This window comes from Mastomys coucha, unplaced genomic scaffold (assembly GCF_008632895.1).
Source record: "Mastomys coucha isolate ucsf_1 unplaced genomic scaffold, UCSF_Mcou_1 pScaffold5, whole genome shotgun sequence".
Classification (NCBI taxonomy): Eukaryota; Metazoa; Chordata; class Mammalia; order Rodentia; family Muridae; genus Mastomys; species Mastomys coucha.
Window position 1 is genome coordinate 84,720,432 of NW_022196911.1, and position 12,228 is coordinate 84,732,659.

The 12,228-nt window shown below is 48.1% G+C and overlaps 1 protein-coding gene across 2 annotated transcripts in view; it reads right to left on the bottom strand.

Moving 5' to 3' along the window:
• Window positions 1–12,228, bottom strand: part of Akap1 (A-kinase anchoring protein 1) — a 37,211-nt gene that overhangs the window by 20,123 nt on the left and 4,860 nt on the right. The window contains exon 1 of one of the 2 annotated variants that reach the window (XM_031352388.1): window positions 3,182–3,366. The exons of the other annotated variant lie outside the window; for it this stretch is intronic. The gene's annotated coding sequence lies outside the window, so the exon portion shown is untranslated. Of the gene's footprint in view, window positions 1–3,181; window positions 3,367–12,228 lie in introns of those variants that run through there. 2 annotated transcript variants of the gene reach the window in all.

A 12,228-nucleotide genomic window follows, 5' to 3' on the forward strand; every position in this document is an offset into this window, starting at 1 on the left:
AAAAAAAAAAAAAAAAAAAAAAGCAAAGCAAACAAAAAACCCACAATCTCTCCAACAGAGAGCAGTTATCCCTTCTAATATGCTAGGGCCACAACCACGGCCATGTGTGTGATGGATGGCTTGGTACCTAAGACAAAAATGGCCTCCAGTCCAGCTGTGAGGAGTTCTGCCCTTTGAAACTAAATTAATGCCAACAGTCCCACCCTCTACCTCACTTACAGGTCACCCCAATCTATCTCCCCAAATCCCTGAAGCCCACAACACTGCAATAAGGACAGTCCCAACACCATACCCGCCAGTCCCCTTTAGTCCAGCACCGGGCCAATCCACAATGTCCCTGAGGCCCAGGCTAACCAAGCCAATGGCCTCCTCCCACCACTTCAGAAGTCCCACTCCTAAATCAGAAGCAGCAGCATCCCCCTGCCACTCTGAGCGTATATACCGCTCATCACCACTGCCCACCTGAGCCTCCCACCTGATTTGTTCCCCAGAGACTGGGGCTCCAAGTCTCAACTCGACCGACCCAGTGTAAATCAGTCTGTTGTACCGACTTCTTCAGTTGAAGAAGGAAACAGTGGTGGTAGTGGCATTTCCCAGATTGCCTGTCTTGTGCCAACCGGCCTCATCATTACCTCCTAGGTAATGATGAACACTGCTAACCCGGGACCAGCCAACACAAGAAACCTAGAAGAGATTCACAGTGCCCACTGCTCTACAGACCAATCTGAGCTGAGTCTAGAGATCCCCTGCTGAGGCGGGTGAATGGCTCAGGACAGAGCCCTCTCTCTCCAGGGCTGCTTCCAGGCAGTGCTGAGATGTGTGTGAGGGAGTTCCCCCAACAGCCCTGTAGAGGGCAGGATTTGTTTGTCTCCAGCTTTCAAGACAATGGATGAGATGAGAGGCAGCAGCTAGTCTCTCCCCAGAGGGCAACCCCTTGGAGCAGCAGCTACACACACAAAGGACTTGAATGCAACTCACCAAGCCTAGCAGTGTCATCTTAAGGGTACCTGGTGCCAGGAGGCACCCACCGGGGCTCTCCGAGGCAACTGATGCCCCTCCACCCCACTCCACTTCCTCACCCAGGCAGTCCCACGTCGGCCAAACAGCCTTCTTGGGAATTAGTTAAAAGGCCATTTCTCCCTGGTTTAAATGGTCTGACAGGTCAATAAGAGGTGACAGATGACACACCAACCTGCATGAACCTACATGCACACACACACACCCTTCATCCTCACAAGGCTCCCCACTACCTCCATCCCCTAGCAAAGCTTATGTTAGTTGCTCTTTATCCTAAGCACTTGGTTTTTTTAAACCTGAACTTCCCAAGCTGTGAGTGGACTGAACACTACAGGTCCCACAGGCCCCCACACTCCACACCCACAAGCTAACTGGAAACTGTTCCAAGACCAGTTTCTGCCCCCCAGAAGCAGGCTGCCTCACTCAGGGAAAGCCTCCCACGAGGATGCTTCACAGCCCCGCCCTGGGCTGGTGAGGAGGACACTCGGCTATTTTGAATCTGCTGGAATTAAACTCCTGCCTGGTATTTTTAGCAGGTCCATTTGCCCAGGAATAGATGCATACTGGCTCCTGGCCAGGCGGTCACACAGAGCTGAAAGCAGGCACGTGCTACAGCCAGCAGCCCTTTGTATTCATCTGCTCACTCCAGGTTCTAAAAGGATCCCTTCTCTTTCCAGAAGTACCTGTGGCTACTCAGAAAGCCCTCAAGAGAAGTGATGGTCTCACTCCCCAACCAGCTGACAAACCTGTAACCCAAGTTAGAGCCTTCAGAACAAAAAAATCGTCCCTGGGGATGGCACCACACAGTGCTGGCCCTAGTGACTAAGTCAGTTTTGGCTGCAGTTACTGGGAAAAAGGGCTGCATGTAATTGACAGGAAAGTCAACCATAAAAACAACAGCTTAGGAGCCAAGAGCCCAAGTCCACTCTAGGCTTGGCCCTGATGGGGGGAGGATCCACACCACGCTGTGTTCTGGACAGCTGTTCACACACCCTCTTGATCGGAACTAGAACATTCCTCCCATTATCCTAGTGATGACCACCAGGGAAGTGTGTGCCCCAGCCACTCCACGCCCAAGAGCAAAGCACAGTTCCCTCTTGATAAATGGGCCTTCCCTTCAAGGAAGGGGTCTCTTCCCCTGGGCAGGCAATCAGAACCACAAGCAGGCTCTCCTGTACTTCCCGTGCGGAGAGCAGGTGCAGACTGCTGGTCTCCACAGGAAGTTCCTTGGAGCGGAGGGAAGGATGGACATACAATTGTGGTTCCCCGCCTGGCAGTGAGAGCAAGAAAAACCTCTAGTTTCCATCCACAGCACCTTCTGAATACACTCAGTTCGGTTCTCCTAGGGTACAGTTCTTCTACAGGAAGCTCAAGGTCAGTCTACCAGAAGACAATCTCAGACTCATGCTCACACCCCTGCACAGGGATCGGTGGAGTCCAGGAAAGCTTTTTCAAAGACCTGGATTAGGACTGGAGACATGGCTGGGTAGTGAAGGGCACTTCTGCTCTTCCAGAGGACATAGGTTCAATTCCCAGGACACATAAGGAGGTGTGTTGTGTAACCATCAGTTCCAGGGGATCTGACCCCCTCTTCTGACTTTCCTAGGTACCAGGCACACATGCAGTGTTCATATATATATGCGGGCAAAACACTCATCTCATATACATAAAATAAAAATAAGCTAATCTTTAAGGCAAGGATTTCTATAGGTTGCAAAAGATACAGGTCAGAGGTGACCTTTTTATGGTTCTGATGTTTTTAAAGGTAGGAGAGGGGAGTAAAGTCCCAGGGCAGAGCCTGAAGATGTCCTAGAAGCTGACCCAAAGAGCTGGTGAGGAGGGCTGGCAAAGAAGTTGTGACCTTTATAGTCAAGGCACTGGCAGCCTCGTCCAGTGGGGCAGATCACCAGAGGTAACCACTGGGGCGATCCCCATGTGATTTCTGGCCAACATCGGCAGCCGGGCACTTAGCCACACAGGAGGTTACTGAGCATTTGAAATATGACAAATGTGACTGAAAACTCAATTTCTAGTCTTATGTAAAGTTCATTTAAATATCCAAATGCTAGTGGCAACAGCTTGGATAACAGCAAGTATAGAAGGCTTTCCCAGAAAATCCCAGGACATGAGAGGCCCTGACAGAAGCCACAAGACTAGCACCTACCTTGCTGGCAGAGTGCAGTTGGAAGCTGAAGGTGATGGTGAGGCTGGGCCACTCTCCCACGGCAGCATGGCGAGAGGCTCAGGGCCACAGAGATGGAGCCATGCCTCAGGCCAGCTGGTCTTAGCCTAGCCTGAGTGTTCCCTTCATCCCTGGGGGTCTGAGCAAGCTGTGACTCATGCGAGCACCCTCGGGATTCCGTGTTAGCTCATAATGGGGTGGCTGGCCCATTCAGGGTTAGTCCTACACCCTCTATTGTGATGGCCTTACAGGGCAGCAAGCCAGCCAGTGCAGGCAGGCAGACTGGCAGACAAGACAGACAGATTCACCCTAAGGTAACTTTTAACTCCTTGCACAGGTGGGTCATCAATCCAACACCATGGAACACTTTCTCAGCCTGCTTCACAGTAGGAGGGCAGAAGCTCAACATAACAACACCTCAGCAGGAGACCTGCTTGGTGAAACTTCTCTGGCCAACAAGGAAAACTATGTTCTAGAACCAAGAGGCTCACGGAAGAAGAGCTGGAAGCCGAAACTCCCCTTCTAAACATGGGATCTTCCTTGCCAGCCCAATCAGTAGTTAACTAACTTCCAGTTAAAGAGTCTGGTTACAAGGGCTTAGCTGTTGAGAACACTGGCTGTCCTTACATAGGACCTGAGTTCAATTCTCACTACCCACACCATGGCTCAAAACCTTCTTATACTGGAGTCCCAGGGGATCTGATGCCCTCTTCTGTCTTCTGAAGGCACTGTATACACATGGTGCACATAAACCCATGCAGATAAAATACCCACACACATAAAATAAAACACTCTTGGCAACACAAAGGAACCAACCAATCAGGAACAGAGTGTCCACCTCTCACCTCGGCGGCCTGGCCCAGCCTCAGTCCTCTCCTACACTGGTCTCCCCAGTTACTTCATCTCAGGTGGGGTGTGGTTTGGGGGGGGTTGTTTGTTTTAAACACACAACTGTTTATTGTTATTGTTGAGGTTTTTTGTTTTTTTCATGACAGTGTTTCTCTGTGTAGCCCTAGCTGTCCTATAGACCAGGCTGACCTCAAACTCAAGACATCCGCCTGCCTCTGCCTCTCCAATGCTAAGATCAAAGGCATGCCCCACCATGCCTAGCCTAGGGGTGTGGTTTTTTGAAAACTTTGAAGGCTGTGTCCAGTCCCTCCTGGCTCCTATCTTGGGCTCTTCATTATTGCCTGGCTTTACAAGTGAATTCTGTCAGGCTCTAGGGCGTGATGATAAAGCAGATACAGGAATGGACTCCTGGGTACACGAAGTTCCCACCTCACCACAGAAGGCACCAAACAGGCCTGCCCCAAAGGCATAAGCAGTGATCTGACAATGAGCTTACTTAAAGGCCACTATCCTAGCTGGGACAGGAAGATCATGAGTTAGAGACCTGTCTCAAGATCAAGCAAATAACCGATATATGGCTTCACAAGAGGTAAGGAAAGATGTTGATGTGTGGCTAGCAATGCCAGCAACCAAGAAATCACAAGAGCGTAAGAGAAAAATTCTATTCAATAAATATTTATTGACAAGTTTGAGTACTAGGCAGTGTGGGGCAGAAATGAGTGAAATTTCTGAAACTTCCACAACTGTTTTGAAGGTGAAAACCCATGACCTCTTCCCTAGTGAGCTGCTCTGCTGCCCACGCTACCACTGACTGGTCCAAGGGGCAGGAAAAAAAAATATCTGGTGGTTGGAGGAATGAGCAGAAAACAGAGTACCATTTCCCCAGGCAGGGATGTTCCAGGTCCTTGTGCAGGGATGAGAGGACTTTAGACTGAGTGCTGAAGAGCCAAGCACAGCTGGGCTGCACTCAGTCACCACTGTCACCACCACCTGGGTGTTCAAATCCAGATCTCTTCTTCACAACTTCCAAAGGTAAATCCTTCTGTTAGCTTGGTAGAAGGGACCTCCTGGCTTGGTTGTCCCTGCTGAACAATCCTGTATTCAGTCACATACTCTCCCTAATGCTCACTTTCAAAGATTCCTGCTCTCCTGCACATATCAGCATGCTTTTTTTTTAAAGATTTATTATTATAAATAAGTACACTGTAGCTGTCTTCAGATGCACCAGAAGAGGGCTTCAGATCTCATTATGAGGGTTTGTGAGCCACCATGTGGTTGCTGGGATTTGAACTCAGGACCTTTGGAAGAGCAGTCAGTGCTCTTACTAGCTGAGCCATCCCACCAGCCCATCAGCATGCTTCTTTTTTTTGTTTTGTTTTGTTTTTGTTTTTTTTCCAGACAGGGTTTCTCCGTGTAGCCTTGGCTGTCCTGGAACTCACTCTGTAGACCAGGCTGGCCTCAAACTCAGAAATCCGCCTGCCTCTGCCTCCCAAGTGCTGGGATTAAAGGTGTGCGCCAGCACCGCCCGGCCAGCATGCTTCTTGATAGCCACCCCACACTTTCTCAGCAAGGTTCTGGAGCGTGTATTCTCCCCAGACACTGGAGTGAATCTAGAAAGGAGGGCAGCATCTGTAGGCATAATGTTATTGTGCACTGTGTAAAGATTATCCTTGTATTACTCAAATGCTGATTTCCATGCCCCCATCTGGTAGCAATTCTTATTCTAAGAATCTCCTGTTTCAATGTTGTGTAAACATTGCTCCCCAATTTTTCTCTGAATGGCCAATAAAGCTAGCTGATCAGCCAATGACTAGGCAGGGTGAATAGAACTGGCCTCTTTCTCCCAGCTACGGGAGAGAGGGGAGGAGGGAGGCAAGGAGGAAGAGGAAGGAGGAGAGCAGGGAGGAGGGATCCTCCATGGGGACAGAGTCCAGGAGGCATCATGAGAAAAGAACTGGAGCCCAGAGAGCCAGATCAGTACTAAAATGCAAATATCTCAGGGATTTTGGCTGGGAGGTAGCCAGACCAGTTTAGAGGATTAAAATAAAGCAATACTGCTGTTCAGTTGTTATACCCTTAAAGCTTGTTAAATAAATATAATAGTCCAGTCTCAATTATTTGGGAGCTAGCTGGGTTAAGAAGAAAACTGCAACAGGTATCACATCCAAGGAACACATCAGACAGAGAAAATTCCCAGGAGGAAGAGGAGGCAGAGCCAACAGAAAGGGATATATCCCCAGAGCAAAGTGGAACTCTTAGGAGGAGCTAGTATGCTTAACCACAAAAGCCTCTCTACCAATGGCATGAAGCCTGCCACATGACAGAGGCTAGGGAGAAGGAGGGAGCTAGTAAAGACCCAGAAAAGTATAGAAAGCATGATTATACATGATGGCATATATGTATAATCCCCAGAACTTAGGGTGGAGGTGGGGGTCTGAACACCAGATAAGTCTGGATTATACAGTGTGGGGGGGGGGATGAAAAAAATATATATATAAATAAAACCTGAGCGTTGTAGCCACAGATAATGTTTATGAATAACAACCTTCAAATTATGCTACTTTTATATTGAGAAACTGAGGAAGAAGGTATAGGAATGAACAGAACATTTACTCTCCTTCACATTAGAAAACCAGATAGTGTTTTCTGAAGAAGAGGAGGAGGAGGAGAAAAAGAGAAAAGCAAGCAAGCAAGCAAACTAGAAACAGATAAAAGTCGACAGGACAGCTAGAGAGCTCAAGCAGTTCTGAGCATGCACTGCTCTTACAGAGGACCTGAGTTGAGGTCCCAGCCCCCCACATTAGGTGGCTCACAACCACCTGTGAGTCCAGCTCTAGGAAATATAATTCCTCTGTCCTCTTTAGTTACCTCCATACATGGCAGGCAGGCATGCACAGGCACACAGGCACACACACACACACACACAATTAAAAATAATAAGGGGGCAGGAGAAATGGCACAGTGGTTAAGAGCACTGTATGCTCTTCCAGAAGACCTGGGTTCAATTTGCAGCACCCACATGGCAGCTCACAACTGTCTAAAACTCCTATTCCAAGGGAATCAGACACTCTCATGCAGGCAAACATTTAAGTAAAATATTACAAATATATTTCTTTTAAAAAGATGGACAGGAGCTGGGCGAAGGTGGCGCACGCCTTTAACCCTAGCACTTGGGAGGCAGAGGCAGGCAGATTTCTGAGTTCAAAGCCAGCCTAGTCTACAGAGTGAGTTCCAGGACAGCCAGGGCTACACAGAGAAACCCTGTCTTGGAAAAAAAAAAAAGAGGAACAGGAAAAGAGAGGAAGGAAGAAACGCTCCGGGTAGCTTCCGGGATGCTCTCACAGGGCAAATGCCTAACCTAACACAGGTATGTCGGGTGCATTCTGAGCAAGCCCTTTACCACAGAGTCATACAGCCCCAGCAAAGGGCTGTCTTTTCAAATCTTGAACAGAATGAAAAACTCAATGTAGCCTGCCAAGGCACCGGGTTCAACTGCCAGAACAAATAGACAAATCTCCCTTTCCATAGGCAGTGTTGTAACCCTGTTGACCTGAGGTTTGGGTTGAGACAGGTTTTCACTATGGGGCCCAAGCTGACTTTAAATTTTTGTTTTGTTTTTTTGTTTTTTGTTTTTCGAAACAGGGTTTCTATGTGTAGCCCTGGCTGTTCTGGAACTCACTTTGTAGACCAGGAACAGGAAAAGACAGGAAGGAAGTTTGAGACTGGCCTCAAACTCAGAAATCCGCCTGCCTCTGCCTCCCAAGTGCTGGGATTAAAGGTTGAGCCACCACTGCCCAGCTTAAATTTTAAAAGTATAACCTTCCTGCCTCAGCCTCCCAAGCACTGGGATTCCATGCACACACCACCATGCCCAGCCGAGACTTCCTGCAATGGATACTCTATTACCACACCAGTATGCCTTTCTTCTAACCAAGGTAAACCTGCAGTAATGTCAACTCCTACAAACGTGTAATGCTCTTTTCTCATGATTGATGGCAACTCTGCTTCAGATACCCCTACAACTAACATAGCAGTAAAAATCAAGAAGAGAACACGCTCACCGATAATGCTCTGGGGAACCATGGCAACGGTCTTTCCAAATGTTAGATAGTAGGATCCATCAGGACCCATCACTTAATAAAGGTATCAATACCTACTTCGAGCTAGTACCATGGGGGCTGGGGACTCAGATTTCAGGTAATAAGATAACGCGATGAAGAACGTAATGTAATAGGCATGTAGTCTCTGAACTGGTTGAGAGCACAGAGCCCTAAGGCACCCCTGGCACATTCCCCATGCCTGTAAAAGTAATGGGAGGGTTAAACATATGCTTGCTCGCCTTTTCTATGGGTCCTGTGGCTAAGATGAAAAGGGCTATAGAGAATAGATGGGGATGGGAAGCTCTATGCAAAAGGGCCATCAGAACCTCAGAGCTCAAACACTGGGAGCTATGTCAGGGTGAAGGTGGTCAGAAAGGAAAAGTCCCAGGCAGAGAAAACTACCCAAGTCCTCACTCACCCTGGAACAAGCTCAGCTAGCTCAAGGGACAGCAAGGAGAGGCCAAGATGGGGTTAGAGGAATGGCTGGCTCCACATCCCCCACAGAAGCTAAACTTCAGGAATCACGGGAGTCACAGAAACATACTGGAGCATACTTCAGAGGGACCACTGTCCTCAAGTATCAAGGAGCTTTGTTCTTAATTCGTAAACTGCTTCCAGAATCTACTGCAGAATCATGACACCCCTGGCTTGAAATATAACAGGTATGGTTTGTGGGTAAACCGGCTAATGTTTTTTACCCAGAACCTCAGCAAACATGCTTGCCAGGAAGTCCTGAAACCACACTGAATATCAGCTTAGAGCCACTTACTGGACTTATTCCTATCCCTCCTACTCCTACCTACTCCTAGCCCACTAAGGGGTCCAGTCCCTAGTGGGAAGTGCACCCATGCACAGTCCACACACCCTCACATAAACCCTCACTACTCCTCTGAATCAGATCTTGCAACAACAACCCTGCTCTCCAGCCAACATAAACCATAGGCCACAGCGGGCCTTATATGGCTTGAAGCTTTCTTAATCAGAAACAGATAGATGGGCTGGAGTTGGCAGCTGAGTTAGAGGGAAGGAGGGAGGGGGGAGTGGAGAGAAAAGTATGAGGAACAGGCAAACTTGTCAAACTCCTTTTTCATCCCTTTTCCGCCTCATTGGCTTCCTCCCAGCCAAAAACTCCTAGTGAGGGTAGAAGGTGTGGGATGCAGATGTAACTCAGAGGCAGAGTCTAGCATGAACAAGTTCTTGGGATACACACACACACACACACACACACACACACACACACACACACCTACTACCTACCTACCTACCAAAGCCACTTTGCCCTCTCCTGTGTTTGTACTTTGAGGAAAGCCAGAACACACCAATAACTGGACTGCCAGTCAACACATAGTTTGAGACCTTTTGTGCTACTTTGTGGCCTGCTCTTAGATTTGGGCAACTTCGCCAAAAAGGCAGGGACGGGATGGGGAGTGAAGGTTAATATGTTTTTCCAGAAAATTAGCTAATGGGGTAGCAAGGGATCCTCATTTCCTACGACATAGTACCTGGTCCACCTCCCTAGCTCACTGCTGGTCTCAGTCACATGCCTGCCTGCCTTCTTGATCCTGTGCTGAACCCAGAACAGAAAGGCAACTTCAGAGCCCTCGAGCAGAAGTGGCTACAGCAGTTTCTAAGGTGGCTTTAGTCTCCTCCTTCCCCTGGTTAGGTGGCAGTGGCCCCCAAAGGACCTGTCCTGGACAATTGCAGCCACATGCACTTGACTCTCCTGAAGGATGGTACCTGCTAAAAATAAGCACAAGCTTGGTGGAGTGGGTGACAGCAAAGCCAAAGGACAAAGCTGGGAGGTTATTCTCGAGAGCTGGTCTCTCTCCAGGGCAGCTGGACAAGCTGGAGTCACTGCCTGGTCTCTGCTCGAGTGACAAGGAAAACATGAACAACAGACAAAAGCTGTCTCCAAATGAAGTGCCGCTCTCTCATCCTCACAAAGGCACAGCCAGACCAAGGTTAGAGAACAGAAGGGTCTGGGGGCTGCCTGGACAGATCTTTGCAGTCTCCTCCTCTCTTGGGTAGCAGCCTGCTAAGACCAGAGGATGGTCTCATGAACTCCATGTGAGGTCTGACAGGCAATGTTATTATTAGCCAAGGAATGAGTGACTTCAAGGTTGTCTTGAAACCTGCTCAGTTTCCCTTTCCTGAGGGCTTTCTTATTCAGTAATTACTTGTGCATTTCAAAGGTGCACTTCCCTAATGGTGACAGGGCTTTGTAAAGAGTTAAAAGAGTAAGATCTAAACTTCAGCATCCTGTGAAATGCTGACCCAAATAGCTCCACAGGGTTGTAATGAGGCTTAAGTAACTCAAAAACACTTAACAGACTCAGTCTGTAGGGTAAAACTTCTAATTCTTGGAAACCCCAATTTCATATTGTAGATGAAGTGGAAGTGATAAGAGCAGTAATAGCAGTCATAGGAACAGGTCAGTATTGGGGAAGTAAAGGATACACCATCCCAGATCCAAAGCCAGACCAACCCATCCAAAGTGGGAGTCACCTTATTTATCTTATCTGGGGTCTCAGTTTCAACTAGAGATATGTAACCTCAGAGACAAAAGGATAAAAACAACATTGTTTGAAAAAAACAAAACAAGCAGGTCGGTGGTGGTACACACCTTTGATCCCAGCACTTGGAAGGCAGAGGCAGGCGGATTTCTGAGTTCAAGGCCAGCCTGGTCTACAGAGTGAGTTCCAGGACAGCCAGGGCTATACAAAGAAACCCTGTCTTGAAAAAAAAACAAAAAACAAAAAGAAACAAACAAAAAAACAAGAGCTGAAGAGGTGGCTCAGAGGTTAAGAGCACTGACTGCTCTTCCAGAGGTCCTGAGTTCAATTCCCAGCAACCAAGTGGTTGTGAGACATCTGTAATGGGATCAGATGCCCTCTTCTGGTGTGTCTGACAGCTGCAGTATACTCGTAGACATAAAATTAAAAAACAAAACACACACACACACAAAACAAACCCCCAGCTAGGTAGACACAGTGGAATGCACCTGCAGTCTTAGCTACTTGGGAAGCTGAAGGATTCTTGAGCCCAGGAGCCTGGGACCAGCCATGACAATACAGTAAGACCCCCACTTCAATAAATAAATTAATGTAGAGTATAATAATCCGTGATCATCAAACGTAGGCTGCAGCATCAAGTTCACAGCTACTTCAGCAAGGTCCACACAAAGCACACCCAGGATCAGACTGCTGCAGTATCAGTTTCTTCCCAGACCAAAACATTCCATCTTGCAGGGGAGTCACTTAAACAAGCAGGTAAACTACTAAAATTAGCTAAGAACTCCCTGAAACTGAACAGATTCACTAGGCTCCTCCCTGCCAGAGTAAACTAGAAAAGCCGAGATCTGAGCCACGAAGACGGAGAGGAGAGCTGCAAAGACTCAGACCAGGACAGCTGCCTAGAAGAGGTTTAGACCAGAGTCACTGGGAAAGGAGCTCTCTGACATGTTGAGCTGACCTGCAGGCTGTGCAGTGAGCTCCAGGTTCCTAGCTCTGAGCTGTCTGTCACCCATGCTGGGGTAAGCCGTGGGGATGCAGGTGTCTTTGAGTCATTTCTGCTCCTGTAAGTAACCATTCACCCCTATTCCTATAAGTAACCCCCCATAAAACTCATTGGTTCATCAAGTTGGACTTCAGTGGGACACACGTCATATGATCCCTATCTGGGGCGAGTATCTGGGTGTCGCATCTCCCCAGGAAAAGTTTTGTCGCATAACATGGATGAAAAGGATCATCTATAAATAAAATCCATTTTCCACAAGTGTATCCTACAGTAGCATTGCTGGATCTACACGGGGGCCATTCTTTCCCCACTGCCTCCTATAAAGGACACCTCAACGTTATAATGGGCTGCTGAGAAATCAGATACAGTAGCTCATGTCTGTAACCCCAGCACTTGGAAGGTTCTGACACTACGATCTGAGGCCAGCTGGGGCTATACAGCACATGCCTAAGATACACAAGCAGACCCTGTCTGGACGGGGGAGGTGGAGCAGGGAGGGGGGAGGAGCATTACTGACACAATGAAAATTCAAACTGGGGCTAGAGAGATGGAAAAAAAAAAAAA